Source organism: Suncus etruscus, chromosome 1, assembly GCF_024139225.1.
Source record: "Suncus etruscus isolate mSunEtr1 chromosome 1, mSunEtr1.pri.cur, whole genome shotgun sequence".
NCBI lineage: Eukaryota > Metazoa > Chordata > Mammalia > Eulipotyphla > Soricidae > Suncus > Suncus etruscus.
The window spans coordinates 106204049-106221203 of NC_064848.1; the positions used below are offsets into that span (position 1 = coordinate 106204049).

General features: G+C 34.4%; 1 non-coding gene and 1 pseudogene across 1 annotated transcript; both read right to left on the bottom strand.

Annotated features, from left to right (window-relative positions):
* The window catches only part of LOC126013508 (STE20-related kinase adapter protein beta-like), an 89091-nt pseudogene that overhangs the window by 41974 nt on the left and 29962 nt on the right, over nt 1–17155 (bottom strand).
* On the bottom strand, nt 2009–2115 carry LOC126028137 (U6 spliceosomal RNA). Its single transcript, XR_007502392.1, has one exon. It is a non-coding gene; the product is annotated as a U6 spliceosomal RNA (small nuclear RNA).

Here is a 17155-nt window from a genome sequence, read left to right on the forward strand (position 1 = left end):
GGGCATTGGACATAGATTCATAGGTTGTAGCTGAATAACTGACCCCTGTGGGATAGGTCAGAGTGCTTAAAAATATGAGGCTGGCAAATCAGGAGGAAAAGTTTTCCAGTTTCTAGACAAATCATCATTGGTGAGGGTAAACTTTGCTAAAGGCCTCTGGGGTTAGATTGTGCATGGAGCATTCTTAGAACAATTATAATTTTCACATCTAGAGTACTAAGCAATATGGTAGTGAGCCTGTAAGAAAAGTCTACCCCATGAGTATTTTCTATTTGGTCTTGAACATCTAGGTTCCTTTTCTGAAAGCAAACTGATGACATGGGAATTATAATGTAATAGTAAACTAGCTTGAATTGAAGAAAATTGCAAAAACACACTCAGTGAATGAGGACTGTAACAACAGTCTATGGTGTGTAATTACCTATTTCAATGGTCTCTGTCTACATAAATTAGAACATAATAGCATATGTAATCAAATTGAAAATGGGTAAATTAGAGTACTCTGTCAAGACATTACCAGAGATAGCACTGTAATTGGAATCTAATATAATATAGAGCTGAAATGTGAAACTAGGCAACAGCATGTAGAGGTAGCTTCCCCCATTCATTTTTTTTATCTGCTTAGTAGGAAATTCTAGTAGATTAGTCTCTCTTAGGATATGAGTTCAGGTTAGAACCAGGCTATAGAGATTGTTTAGATTGTTATTTTCATCCCTATATGCAGCAAGTATCATGTGGCATTGTTCCTTTTTGCATAGGCACATTAAATTTGGGAAATCTTATGTATAGAAAGAAATTCTTAATAGGGATAGGTTCTCATAAATTTTATAATGTAAGTGAGCCTTTCTCCTTGTACATTTGTTTAGTGATTCAACTTAGGCTTCAGTTGATTGAACATCGACTGTCCAACCCCAAACCTGGATCTCATCCTTGGGATCATGGTATTCTACAACATTACCAGAAATAAAACTTCTACCTTGGCAGGCTCTAATGCTGCTCTGGCATGGACTTGCTCCAGGGTGCGTACATATGACACCCTGACAACTAATAAACAGCAACTTGCTGTCAGGGCAGGTTTCCCTGCATCACCACCTTGGAAAGATAAAATCAGAAATCTCCCATAACACCCTTGCTTTGACATAGGATCTGTGAAAAGCACCAAGATCCCTAATTACGGAAGCCTGACTGGGACAACCACAATTGAGTAGAACTTTTCCTGGAATGATGAAGAAAGAACTCAGGTTTCGACAATTAGTATGCCCAGAGCCTGTAGTTGGTCTTACAACAGGATGCTTCATGGGTAGAGACACCCTGTGGTGTTAGGCCAAGGGTATTTCCTTTCCAATTTCCCCAACTTTTGCTACACCTATGCAAAAGCAAACGAACGAATAAACCAGCCTTCCCTTTTTAAAAATTTGTTTCTTTTAGACAGAAGTTCCTGCCTTTTCCATATAACCTTGGGACATGAATTATTTTGTTTTACCTCATATTTATGCATTTTCTACAAAATGTGTGTGTGTGAGAGAGAGAGAGAGAGAGAGGGAGGGAGGGACGGAGGGAGGGAGGGAGGGAGGGGAGAGAGAGAGAGAGAGAGCGAGCGAGGATGTTGCTATTTTTTGGTTTCTCAATTTTCCAGATGGTAAGGAAATATTAAGATATTTTATACTATTTTCTGTTTTATATAGAAACCGGAGAATGACTGATTTAATAATTAAAAGAAATTTTAATAGCTAATACAATCTCAAACCTAAAACAGTTGGATTTGGATATTCCCAATATCCCATGCAGTCATTTTTATTTAATTGCACTGATCTTGTTCTTATGACATCTGCATTTTCTGAAAGCTCTTCAGTGCTCTATAGCGCTGATAGGTTTAAGAAATACTGCCTAGAAATAGGATTCTTAATGTTTTGTGTGTTTTCACCTCAACACAGGTCAAGGACCCAACGATACCAAAGCAGCTTTTCTGAGTGGTTATTGTCTAGGGTATTTCATCATCATCTTTTTTTTAAATATGAAACACTTCAAGAATTCACATGTCATCTTTGTGCAGGGGCCATGCTAATCTTTTGTGTATCAATCCAATTTTAGTATATGTGTTGCCAAAGCGAGCACCATCATGTCCTTGTATAGCTAGGTGTCTAGGGTGGTATAATGTGGTTTATAGTGGCGTTGAAGTCTGTGTCATTATTGTTGGGATAGAAACTTAGCCCTTAAATTGAAACTTAGACTTGTTAGCCTTAAATGGAAACTTAACAATAAATTGACAAAATGAAGTCCTTTCTGCTCTAGGTTTTAAAATATCCTTGGAGATATGTCATAGAGATTGACTACTCCTTAGTTTTTAATTTGAATTTGTAATATTTTAAGACACCATAATACAAAGTTATTCATGATTAATTTTTAGGCATTTAATGTTCCAAAACCAATCCCACTACCAATGTCAATTTTCCTTCATTATCATCCATAGTTTCATTTCCAAACCTCCAGTTTCCCACCTGTCTTTATGTCAGGCACTGCTTTAAAGTACTGTTATTTACAATATTTTAACTGATATAGATTCATGCCTGACACAGTCCAGCTTAATTCCCTTTAAAGTTGGATCACTCCCTTAGATGTTGTCTCATTGTCTGCCTCAGCAATACTCCTCCCCATTTCTCTCCTGTATGGTCTATATCCTACCGAAACAGACATGACTGGCAGGTAGGGTTTCCAAAAGCAATGAATTATTGATATGTAATAATGTAAAGACAGGATTTGGAGGAGTTACTCTATCATTGGTAGGAGTCTCACCTAGTACCTCTATGGGCCCAGATAAGCACCCAGGAATAATGGTCAAGAAAGGAAAATCAAAGACCATCAACTACTTTTTGGATATCACCTCTAACAACAAGACTCTTACTTAAAGAGAAAGTACTATGTAGGGGCAGATTGGGAAAAATCTTATAAAAATCAACAGAAGAAATGAGGTGAATATATGGTGTTCATACACATGTCACCTACATTAACTCTCTTAATATGTGTGCTTGTGATGCTCTTTCTCTCTCTCTCTGTTTCTTTCTCTCTTTCTGATTTTGAAGAAATCTCCAATCTCTCTTGAGAGCATTACTCTCAGTCTCTCACTCTCTCTCTTCTCTCTCTCTCTAATCCTCTCCCTCCCTTTCCTCAGTACCTCCAAATAAAATCTATTTTTACTTCATTGCTTACCTCCTTCTGAAATTCTTTGCTGTGAGGAAAGGTGATAGTACTAAAAAGCCTGGGTATGGTCTAGGACTCACTTTTCTTTTCCCAGAAGAGAAATAACTTACTCCATCTCAAGTCAAAGGTACTCCAAGAAAATCTCAAGTGGATGCTAGGTATGACTTGAGAGCTGCCTAATGGGCCTGGCAGGACTTGGGATCTGTGCCAAGCTGTGGATATTCGCAGACTTTATAAGTCTTATTCAACTACACACAGGGTGGCAGAGGGAAGAAGTGAGAAAGTGTCAGTAGATTCCCTTCTCCTTCCCACTTTATAAGTCAACCTGGGGACTGCCACTGGCCTAACTACTGACACAATTCTCCTTAAGCTATCTGCCCATGTATATTTATTTTTTCCACCTAGTTTTGACAAGTCCTAGATTTTTCACAAGATCCTAGCTGGGCTGGCACACTGACCTTTCCATGAGTGCTGAATATGTGGCTTACTTAAACCACGTGACTGTTTTTTGCTCATCTAAGAGAAACAGTATAGCCACTCAATTCACATTGCCTTTTTAGAGCCTGAAATTTGGGAGTTGAAATAAAAAGACATAAAGGAGAACATTGAAAGGAATGAAAACAATAGTCATTGACCAGATTTATAGGAGAGAAGCTCATTTTGTAAATAAGATCTTTTGAATTTGCATTCTATATATCTCAATTCACCCAAACATAATGATTCAATATTAGTATGTTATCTATTTACTAAATGATAAATATGTGATGATAAAGTTATAAAAATATTCCTGTACTAAGGACTTATATCACTGTAGTGACCAGTACAGAGAAAATGACAGTGCAGTGATTTAGGTACTCAACAAGTTGCATTAAGGGCTCATCAGAAGTAATTAAAAGTTCCTGACTAACACTTTTGAAGTTCTGAATAATTGTCATCATTATTTTTCAAAGAAGCCCCAAAAGAAAAGGAATATTATTTCTCTTAGAGTAATATTTCTCAAACAAGGCCATATAGACTTTTAGGATATTCTAGAAGAGAAATATTCTCAGATGAATCATGTATATGAGCGTCACATCATGAGATTAGGGGGTCAACCAGCAGAACAGAGGGTCTTAAGAAGAAAAAAGTTTGGTAAAGGGCTTTAGTCAGAAAAGATTTAACAAATACTATCCTAGAGGAAAACAAAATGTTACTATAATTTAAATTTGACTAAAGGATAAATTGATGTAGCAGACCATTTCAATGAAACTACCATGCCATGAAGAAAACATAGGAAAGGTAAAAATTAATAAAATGTAATACATGATAAATATTCTATAAGGTGTACAAGAATATTTAGTTAATATAGCTTTAGGATACAAGAAAGTTCAGAATCATAACATGCAAAATTTCCTCAGGAATGTTTCTTTTTCTTTTTTATGTTTCAAGAAGCCTGAATTCATTCACAAAGGAATTCAAAATAAGATAATTTTATATGGCAGATAATGGCAAAATTGTTCATTTTATATTATAACAACATGGTGGAGGAAGTCACATCTGTATAATATTGAGAACTGAGAGGCAGCAACACTGAACACCAATCAGGGCTCTAAATTTAGCATTAAAATGTTTTGCTTGGTGGCAAGACAGAATGAATAGAGTTTAGTAAAGCACACAAAATTTTTCATTCATTTCAATTAAATTTTGTGACTGTATTAAATAACAATAAATACAAAATGAATATCACACAAATAGTGTATTACATTTATGAGATAAGGGGAAGCATAAGTTGGTCATCTTCATCTGATTTTAAATTAAAGATTTTTAGATAAAAAGTTGACAATGATTTTAGCATTTTATGGAGCTTCAGTTATTTGTGAAACCATACGCTATAAATTCTAGAGTTGTTCTGCACACTGCAGTTTTAAATAGTTCACAATAGACCTGTGTAGCTGCTGCTCTGGTCTGGCAAATACTTCAGTAAAAGCATCACACCTTTGCTCAATAACATCTATCTATCAATAGACTCATTTTACACAATCTGTTATGGACATCTGCTAAGACAAAATCTTGAGTAGAAAGTATCAAGGCATCAATGATTCAATTTGTTGTCTATGCAATTATCTATGCAAAACAAAAATTTATGTATTGTAAATCAACTCTAAATAGTTTGACAATAAAACTACTGGTTAATTTTTTACATTTAATAAAATTGGTCTATATATAGTCAATTAAATGATATTTTTTATAAATAGTTGCCATTACTATATCAGCATTATCAGAGAGCTGTTATAGAATAAATATTTTTATAAACTCTAGTTCATATGATGAAACTAATCTTGAATGTGACTGTATTTAAAGAAAATAGTGAAGATTAAGTGGAGTCATAAAGTAAATTCTAATCAATTGTTCTTTAGGTACCAGAGGACCTTTTTTATTCGTAAGCTAAGAAAAAATGCCATGTGAAGATAAAGCAGCTATTTACTTATATAATGAGGAAGAGACTGCTCAACAAAAATAAATCCATTTCAGAATCTTAATCTTGAACTTCCAACTCTGGTATATACACATAAAATGTTTTGATTTTTGCCTGTTTTTCTGTTTTGTTTTGTTTTGTTTTGGGGCTACACCCAGTGGCTCTCAGGGATTACTTTTGCAGGTAACTCATAAATTACTACTGGCAGGCTCAGGGAACCTTATGGGATGCTAGAAATGGATTCTGGGTTGGTATGATGCAAGGCAAACGTCCTACCCTCTGTGTTATTACTTTGGTTTAAAATTTTTTAAACCACAATCTAGGGTATTTTGTTAAGGCAACCAAAGCAAACAAATAAAATAATATGGTTATGTCGAGATGTAAAATATTACATTTGCCTTTATATACATTAATGGATATTACAAAGGGTAAGTATCTATCAATAACTTTATTCGTTAGTATTTTTATTTAATTATGTATCACAACATTAAACTTACCTGGCACACAATTTTCTGTATTTCCATCTAGGTATTCTGTCTCTATACTTATACTTGAACTTTTGTTTAGCCAAGAGATATTTGCAATTCAAAATATGCATAATTTAATTTGCTTGAGCATAATATTATCTCTCCTTAGAATTTCCATGGCCAACTCTATAACTAGCAAAGTTGTAATATTTGTGTATTGCAGTTATGTGTATTATTTACTTTCTTTGTGACACAAAACCTTGATAGACAGAATAATTTCTTTTTTAAGTCACAAGTATATTTTTACATAGCTTAATTAATATATCTAGTAAAGCATAAAATGAGAAATCTGGAAGAATAAGGGCTTGTAAATGTAACAGTGATGTATAATATTTATTATAAGTAATTAAGAAGATGTAGTAAGAAATATTTTTCAGAAGAAGGGTGATGTCAAGTTCCAGGTGTCATTCAGAAATGGAGAGAAGGCATTAGATCTAGGTTGGTTTTTTTTGTTTGTTTGTTTATTGGGCCACACCCATTTGATGTTCAGGGGTTACTCCTGGCTAAGTGCTAAGAAATTGCCCCTTGCTTGGGGGCTAGCGCTTGCAAGGCAGATACTTTACCTCTAGCGCCACCTCTCCGGCCCCAGATCTAGTTTTTAATATGTCTGAACCACACATTTTTGTAATCATCTTAGTTGATCAAGATGAAAGGACCATGCCCTGCATTAGACAAGCTCCATAGACTCAAATCTATTCTTGAAAGAGAAATAAAAAAAGCCATAAAAATTACAGATATATATTGGCCATGCAGCTGAAATCTGGTAATCTTGGTTGAAGAGGCTGGCCAAATCCCTACACTGCGAAAGCCACACCAGCTGCCCTACCATGCACTGTCAACACTTTGCAATGGCCCTGCCTAACCACTTATCTGCAGCTCTCTGAAGAGACATCAGTCTGACCAAAACACAGGTATGTTCGTATTTGTGCTGATAGCACCAGCAATTTTTTTTGAAGTGAGTGCAGGCACTCTCCCCTCACTTTGTACTTCTTGAAGGCCTGGCAGCTAAAAATACTGCTCACAAATACTCTGCCACAGTATCAGCAATAGTGCCTGGAATTCCTGGACTATGTGGCTATATTCATGGCCACATGTCAGCTCCAATTTTTAAATTTTATTGTTCCCATAAGAACATACCAATTGAGATGCCAATGTACATTTGAAGTCCCCTTAATATTCAAAAACAAAAGAAGTAATAGAATGATCAACTAGTAAAAGGAGCTCACTGAACCTTCTGACAATAAATTACTTCATCTTAAAACAACAGATGAAAAGACAATCAAACTTAGTGTTTAGTGATAAAGGAATAATAGTCATTTAGGATGACTAGATTATAAAACAGAATGTCATAAAACTGTATATATAAGGGTAATTTAAGAAGTTGATGCTAGACATAGGATGTAGAGAAATGGTAGAATAATAGAATAGAATTATAAACAAAATGATTTCAATAATAAGAGGTAGCACAACAGTGAAAATATGTCACCGAGACCATCACTTGTCTTTCCACAGAAACTTATGGTATAAATCTTGAAGTAATTTTTCTTATTTAATATTAATTTGATACAAAACAGTAAATTCTAATTATTATGCTTTTTACATATATCTAAAACCATCCTTTCTATTCTTAAAACTATTGCTTATGTTATTCTTTTTATTTTTTGTTTTGGGGCCACACCTGGTGAAACTCAGGGGTTACTCCTGCCTATACACTCAGAAATCGGTCCTGGCTTGGGGGGCCATATATGACACCAGGGATCAAAGCAGGTTTGTCCTGGATCAGCCACATGCAAGGCAAATGCCCTACCACTGTGTTATCACTCTGATCCCTAATGCTTATATTATAAAAATCAAAATCACAACAATATACTTTTTATCTTTGTTTTATCCTTCAAGATAAACTTAAAAGTCTTCTTAACTGATTCTATGCCCTGGGATTTTATGCCCTCTAGTATTAGATTCGGTTTGGTCAGAGGAAATTCTATGAAAGAAATTTGAATGAGGTAAGAATATGAGGTTCAGGAATTTAATCTCTGGGATCATTTCTGTAAGATCTTTCAAGATGCTTCTGCCATGACCGGCCACACTATTCCTTTTGAAGTTACTTTGTATGACCCTTGTTCAATTTCTTATAGAATTTGGTTCTCATCACTTTTTTTCTCATAGCATCTCATTCATGCATATTCCTTAGTTTTCTCTTTACTCTACCCATACCTTTTCAATTAATTAACATGTGCAAAATCTTTGGTTTGTCATAGCTGAGTGTACCATCTGCTGAAATTCTGACATTGGAAACAGCTCTTGAGTTAGTCCAATCATGCCTTTTTCATCAATCTTCCAAGCATGAAAATGATTATATTAGACTTCATTTTAAATTTACTTAATTTTGTAAAAAAGTAAGTTTGGTATTGTATATCAGATCACTTTAATATTAAATTTTATGAGAATAATATTAACTCATCCTACTCAGTTACTCTAATGAGAATAATATTAACTCATCCTATTCAGCTACTCTAACTCTATGCATTAGGAACTTTTAAGACACAACCTGTTCTCCATGCTTTTGTATACATTTCTCTGTCCTCTACATTAAAATATTTCTCTTTATTACTTTATGTAAAATATTTTTGTTCATTATCAAAATCAATGTCATGGGTGTAGTATTGTGGAGTACTTCCTAACTTCTTACCTATAGTGAATATTTTGGGAGACTGAGATGTAAGGCAGTGATCAGGGATCACTTGTAGTGCTCTGGGGACCATATGTTTTGTTAGGGATCAAACGTGTGCATCCTACATGCCCTACATTCTCACCTCTTAAGATATCTCTCTAGGTCTAATTACTAAATTCAATTCTGAGTTATACCTCACTACATTACAAAAGACACTGTAGCTTCATGACAAATTAACAGGTATTCTAGTTCCAGTAGAATAAGCTCTTTAAAGAAAGAGCTTGTTTTTATGTTATTGTGATTATTGTAGTAATGACCAGTGGTCACACGTGTTTGGTTGTGCTGTTCACCTGGTTGAAATACTATGATTACAGTGCTTTCATATATATTCACTGGGAATTTTGCTCATATCAACATTATATTCTCTCTGTATTAATTACCTTATCCAGTGAATAACACAAATAGATTCCGAATCAATCTATTATATGAAAAGCAAAGCTTGCCACTTATTAGGTTATTACTTTAGAGATATCATATTATATGAAAGGGTGAGATTATCTTTTTATGAATCTCATTATTTTGGGGGGGGGTTGGGTCATACCTGGTGGTGCTCAGGGGTTACTACTGGCTGTGTGCTCAGAAGTCACCCCTGGCAGGCTTGGGGAACCATATGGGATGCCAGGATTTGAACCACCATCTGTTCTGTGTTGGTTGCTTGCAAGGATAATGCCTTACTGCTGTGCTATCATTCCTGCCCCAGAATCTTATTCTACTTAAGATTGGATTAGGTTAGTTGCCCCATTTTGTTAGAGAGATATCCTCTGTCTCACCTGGTTATTCTATGGTTATTATTTGAAATCAATAAAAATAAGACATAGATCAAGGGTAATTAATCTATTCACTAAAATTAATTATACACTAGAATTATACACTAGAAGTAAGGTTCATACAGGTTTTCATCAAATGATAATTTTGTATATTTAGTCTATATTTAAGTTTATAAATGGATAATTTAAAATGCTAATTATTTACTATAGTTTTATATGATAAATATTTAGGTGCTATTAAATAAATCAAAAAGATACATTTGTTATAGTAAGCATGTTAAAAAATTGCATATCACAGTGATATTTTAGACCCATGAAGTTAAATTGGATACCATATTTCTTTGGCCGATGTCATAATGTTTATTTTAATACATGACATACAAAATGCAAAGCAATAGAACAAGTGTTAAGATATTGTCTTGCATGTAACCAACCAACATGATCTCCTGCATAACATATGAACTCGAAGAACAGAACTAGAACTAATGATAAAGCATTTATAGGTGTAGCCTAACTATCCCCCCAGTTACCTATACAAGGAAAATAAATGCAAGCATCCATTTTAATTGGGGGTATGTGATTGGGGCACACCCAATAATTTTCAGGAGTTGCTCCTGGCTCTGAACTCAAGAATCACTCCTGGCAGTGCTTGGGGAACCATACGGGATGCCTGGAATTGAACCCAGATCATCCTTGTGCAAGGCAATTTGCCCTATCTACTATACTACTTCTCCATTCCCCTTTTTAATTTTAAAGTCAGTATTGTGCCATTCTGCTTATTTAACTAAACAAATAAACTAAAGGGGTATGCTTTAAAAATGTTAAGCACAGATGAAGCTTTAAAACAAAAATTTCCACCTTCTGTTAAGCTTTCAGGGTAGCATCTGTGCCACTATAACTAAGCAGCTAAGAGGCTAAGTAATAAATGCATTGGCTGAAAAGTTCAATTTGGATTTTTTACTGTCTCATTTATTTGAGGTTCTATTGCATCCCTGAAATACTGCACTGGTGAAGAAGGGCAGTTAAAGTAAAGCTTTAATATTTCTCATGGTGGACCTAATATGAGAATACTATGTTGTGTATACATTTCTTCTAAGATAGTTTAATGAAATGTTGGTCCAAGAGAAACTGGAAGAATGTCTCAAGAGCAAGGAAAGCTTAAAAGAGGTCAGAGAATGAAGATTAAAATATAAATTTCAAACCCAATACTGAGAATTTATGTTTAAGTAATATCAGAATTCTTACATAATTATTTTTTCTTAAGAATAAACAAAATAAAAAGTTGGCAATAAACTTGCTAAACTTAGAGAGAAATAATTTATTGAATTATTTAGATAAACACAAAAACTACTATTTGGCACAGTTATTTCCTAAGATATGCAGAAAATAATCAGTTTAAAAGACAATTTAAAACAAAATTTCAGAATAAATTAAAAATACATTAGTTGAGTTTATTTTATAAGAAATGCTTAGTGGGATTTCTTATAAAAATTATTTAGTAAATAATATATTTAAATTTTTATTTATATGAATACAAATATAGATTTTTCACATTGATCATTAGTTGGCTTCAAGTGATTATTACAGAGGAGATTAACCATTTGGTCCATTTAAATTGTATTAAGGTAAACATAGTTATTTTTATGAATTTGCCAGTTTGTATAGCCATCTAGTTATACAGCTGTCTAGACACATTCAATAAATAAAACTTATTCATTCCCAGGACAGAGCTTCAGCAATATCTCTCTAAAGCTATAAATTATAGTAGTAGAGAGAATATAAAGTTGTTCAATCTGTTCATCTTTTGTGACATTTTTCTTTATAGTAAATCATTATTAATGTACCAACTCTCTGTGAAGGTATGTATATTGAAGGAGGAAAGCTCAGAAAGTTAAACAAGGCAAACCTCTCAGTTATTCAAATGCTTGATATTTTAAGTAAGTTATGATCAGAATCTTTATATGCTTTTTCTTTCTAAATAACTCTAAACTTGGATGCTTGAATGATATTGTATCACATTGTGATGCCAAAATCATGCAACTATTTTTTATATTTTAAAAAAGATTAGAATGCTCTGGAATTTTTTTCTTTTTATATTCTATTCAATACATTTTAGAATTCTTATTTCTAATAAGAATCAAATTTTATTTCTAATAAAATAATATAAATTTTATTTCTAATAAAATAAAATAAATTAAAATAAAATAAAATAAAATTTTATTTCTAATAAAATAAAATAAAATAAGAAATTCTTATTTCTAATAAGAATCAAATAGTTAAAACTTTTAATCTACACAGCAATATTCTGCATATAGCTGCATATAGTAGTCAGAGAAATGCAAATTATCATATACTCAATCATCTAGATTTATAGCTAATGTTTTCAAGGAAGATATTCTATTTTTAATTAAATAATACCCATACTTTTTTGTTTGTTTGTTTGTTTTTTGGGTCACACCCAGCACTGCTCAGGTGTTACTACTGGCTCTACGCTCAGAAATCACTCTTGGCAGGCTCAAGGGACTATATGAGATGCTGGGATTCGAACCACCATCCTTTTGCATGCAAGGCAAATGCCCTACCTCCATGCTATCTCTCCCGCTCCAATACCCACACTTTTTAATAAAATTATGGTGCCTCATTCATAAGTCTTCACTTTATATGTTCTCAAAGACACTGAAAAATTTTTTTTGATAACTTGGGAGAACAAAGTTGTATAGCAGTGTGTGATGTAGGAGATATACCACATTAGTAGTATTACAGATACATTAGAGAAATTTGTGACTAATTCATCTATGTGTAAACACAATAACATAAAAACTTAAAGCTATCAGCAAAGGCCACTTTAAAAAATGAACAGATAATTTGTTTCTTTTATAACCCTTTTTATTTCAAAATAACATTATGAATAACTTTTATTTTTTGCTTTACAAAATTTCCCAATAATGTGATATTTCTTTTTTTAATTATAATTTTTATTTTAGTCATTGTGGCTTACATATCGTTCACAGCAATATTTTAGGTACATATTAACATTGAATCCAGGGAATTCCCACCACCGAATTGTCCTCCCTCCACCTCCACTCCCGTCCTGTCTCCCATAGCCTCCACCCTCACTCCCTGGGCTGCTAGAATGAGTGGTCCCCTCTGTGCCTAGCTTACTACTTAGTGATCTTTCAACTGTTTGGTCATGGTACCTTCATTATATCCCCCGCTAATTAGGAGGTGGGACTAGATAATTAAGGTTTTGTTTGAAGAAGAGGAAAGTAATAAAATGGGGTAAAAATCAAATATGCCGAAAATGGGCAGAGTCCTTCTAGAGGCTCTTATCCTCAGTTTGAGAGACGAAGGGGAAAAAGAAGGTGGAACACCACATCAGTATAGAAAGAAGTACCGACTAAAATATCCAGTGAGCACTACAGCAATAAAGATAGGCATCACATACTTGCCATGAACTTGAGATAAAAAACATGACAGAGCACAAAACGGAAGAAGAGAAAAGAAGAAAGAAAAAAAAATGGAGACAACCAGTTCAATATCCACACCAAATCAAAGAAATTGACAAAAGCTATAAAGATAAAAAAAAAGGGGGGGGGCCTGGAGAGATAGCACAATGGCGTTTGCTTTGCAAGCAGCCGATCCAGGACCAAAGGTTGGTTGGTTCGAATCCCGGTGTCCGATATGGTCCCCTGTGCCTGCCAGGAGCTACTTCTGAGCAGACAGCCAGAAGTAGCCCCTAAGCACCGCCGGGTGTGGCCCAACCCCCCCCCCAAAAAAAAGATTAAAAAAAAAGGATTATTTTGTGCTTTTTGTCTCTCTCTATCTCTTTTTTTCCCCTTTTGCATAGGCACAGTAGACATGACAATGTACTCCAAGAGTGGAGAAACCCTGCATCTCTTAGACCAAGGGAATTCTTTTATAACCCTTTTATCTTTCTTTTTTGTTATACAGGTTTAGTAAACTGAATAACTAAGGACATGCTTCACTTTGATTTTTGAAAATTAAATTTTCTACTCACATGTTTTTTTTTTTTTTTTTTTTTTTATAATATATATAATTTTTATTTTGATCATAGTGTCTTACATATTGTTGACAATAACATTTTAGGTACATATTTACATAAAATCAGGGGGGATTCCCATCACCAATTTGTCCTCCCTACACCTCCGTTTTTGTTCTACCTCCCATTTCCTCTTCCCTCACATGTTTTTATATTTTTTATTTTTTGTCTCTACAATGTTGCACAATGGTGTACGCATACGATATTAAATTTTGCATAATTTTCATCACAACACTAGTATTAATCTGTAAATTAGAGTTCAATATCTCATAATATAAACTGAAAATAGTGTGCAGATGGCTGGTGTATATAATTATCTATGTAATTAGCTAATGATTCCAAGTAAAATTTTATTAAGATTATGAAACACATTCTCCATCCACTCTCAGACACCCTCTTTCACACACACACACACACACACACACACACACACACACACACACACACACACACACCAGTCTGTTTTCTTGCCAATGTTTCTGAAATTCTGGAGGCCACTTATTCTCTCATAAAGTCCTCCTAACCCATTGCTCTTTATCATGTTGTGTGAAAAATTTTAAGCCAGGTCCAATCAAGATTAATCAAAAATATTCTTTTTAATTAACTCAGAAACAACTGATTAAGAATCTTACCTATGTAAATCCCTTAATCTTTTCCATTTCTATTGACTACAAGTGAAAAACTTTCCTCAAGAAAGGAAGACATATAGGCTATAATAACATTTGAGGAGTAATGAAAGGTATGTTCACACAAGGCAGCACAGCCAATTTGGTCTTTATTATTTTATCTTCATTCAAAATGTAAATCTTTTTCTCTTGCATGGGTTCATCTTTTCTGAGTCTGTAAATATATCTTTCAAAGTATGAACTAATGTGATACAGGACATACTTTTAGTGCCAATTTTACAGAATCATTTTTTAATATTATGCAATGTTTGGCATGCTATATTGAAGAATTAGCTTTTGATCATTAAGAATGCATACAAACATTCATTTTATGTATATAAATATAATTGCATAATTTTAGTGGGAATATCTAAGTGCTAAAAGAACACAAAGAAATAGGAAGGTAATTTGCTCAGAGCTTTAAAGATGACAGATGAGAAAAATTTTTAAAAGGTGCTAGAAAATGAACTTGGAAACCGGTAGAATTGTTCTATTTAATGAGTTGTAGGATAGGTGTTAATTGAACAGACAAACATAATTGTGTGGCACAAACATAAGGAGAAATGACTGAAAATAGGTGGGAAAGACAATCTGATAAATGTTTTTGGGGATCATGGGCCTTGTTAGAGACTGCTTTTTCTATGATTATGTTTCTGAAAATCCTGATAGCCATTCTTCCCATATCTTGTTGCCAATTTCAAAGCATTATTATGTAAAATGTGCTTTGTTAAAAAAAAACAATGATGAAATATTAAATACTTACTCCACTGGCTTCCAAATACTCCTAAATGTACATTCCTAGCTTTTCAAATTATACTGTTCTAAAAATGAACATAATATAGAATGAATAGGATGCTAATGGTAATTGCTTTTTTGTTGTTGTTTTGTTGTTTGTTTGGTTTGGGTTGGTTTTTGGGTCACACCCGTCAGAGTTTAGGGGTTACTCTTGGTTCTATGCTCAGAAATCGCTCCTGACAGGCGCAGGGGATAATATGAGATGCCAGAATTAGAACCACTGTCCTTTTGCATGCAAAGATGTGAGTAGTATATTAGTAGTATATTAGTAGTTTACAAGAGAATAATGAAAACAAGTCATTTTAATCCTATGGCACGAAATTATTTTTATTTTAAAAATGTGTATTTTCGGTTCACTCTGAGGACTTCAAGGGAAACTTATTTTGTACCTGTCTGTCTGTGTTTCTGAATCCCTGAAGGATTCCTCAGAGGCCTAGGGAGCGCACCCCCAAAAAACTGCATTTTGAAGCTGCCCAGTAAGTACATTCTGGCTGCGGGGGTTGCTGTCCAATAAGCTGAGGTCTCTGGCCTGTGGAGGCTCCGCCCTGATGTGCCTTTGTTCACTCTGAGGACTGTCAACAAGAGGCAGCAGAAGAGCATGGCCCTGAAGCGAAGGGAACCCCACCACAACAAAACACGCAGGAAAAACCACACTACAAGCATGACAATGGGGAAATCTCGCAGGCAAACACCATCCACAGAGAATGAAGACAAAAGCTCGGGTGACCTAATAAATTCCAACCACCTGATTAACCTCTCAGATAGGGAGTTTAGAATAGAAATATGGAAGATGTTCGTAGAACTCAAAAAAAAAAAAAAAGCATAGATCTATCTGAACAGAACACAAAGCCAGAAATCAGAAAACTCCAAACTGAAATAACAGATCTGAAAAACACGGTTGCTCAACTGAAAAACTCAATGGATAGCCTCGCCAACAGGGTATCAGCAGCTGAGGAGAAAATTGGAGTACTGGAAGATGTGATGCAGAAAAACTCAACACAGCAGAAGAAATTGGAAAAGAACCTTAAGAGAAACAAACAGGCAATGGAAAAAGTACTCAAGGAATGCGAACAGATGAAAATAGAAGTCTTTGATAAACTCAACAGAAACAACAGAAGAATCATTGGAGTCCCAGAAACCCAGGAAGGAGATCTCCAAAGAATCAACTGTCAAAGATATCATCAAAGAGATACTCCCAGAGTTAAAGACTACATGCAATCAAATCCTACCTGCCTGAAGAGTACCAGCTAAAAGAGAGCCAAAGAAAAACACTCCAAGACACATCCTCATTACAATGACAAATCCCATAGATAGAGATAGAATACTGAAAGCAGCAAGATCAAAAAGGCAAATTACATTCAAAGGAGGATCCCTAAGACTTAAAGCAGACATGTCACAAGAAATTCTCAAGGCCAGAGACAGTGGTGCGATATTGTGACAAGACTGAATGAAATGAATGCCTCACTGAGAATACTGCACCCAGCCTGACTCACGTTTAGGTTTGAAGGAAGAATATATAGCTTCATGGATAAACAACAGCTCAGAAACTTCACAGATGAAGTTTTTCTTAAAGGAAAAACTGACCAGGTCTACTCTAAGACAAGAGAGACCAACAAACACAGCAAACTTATCTACAAAGATAACATTAAATCCTATGACAATCATCTCCCTCAATGTCAATGGACTAAATTCACCAATTAAAAGACACAGAGTGGCAAATGGGTCAAAAAGATGAATCCAACCTTCTGCTGCCTACAAGATACACATCTGAATAGTAAGAACAAACATAGACTCAAAACCAAAGGCTGGAGGAAAGCATCCAAGCAAACAACACCCTCAAAAAAGCTGGGGTTGCCATATTAATATCTGATGACACCAACTTTATACTCAGAAAAGTGGTAAGGGACAAAGATGGACACTATGTACTAATCAAGGGATATGTGAAACAGGAAGAAAT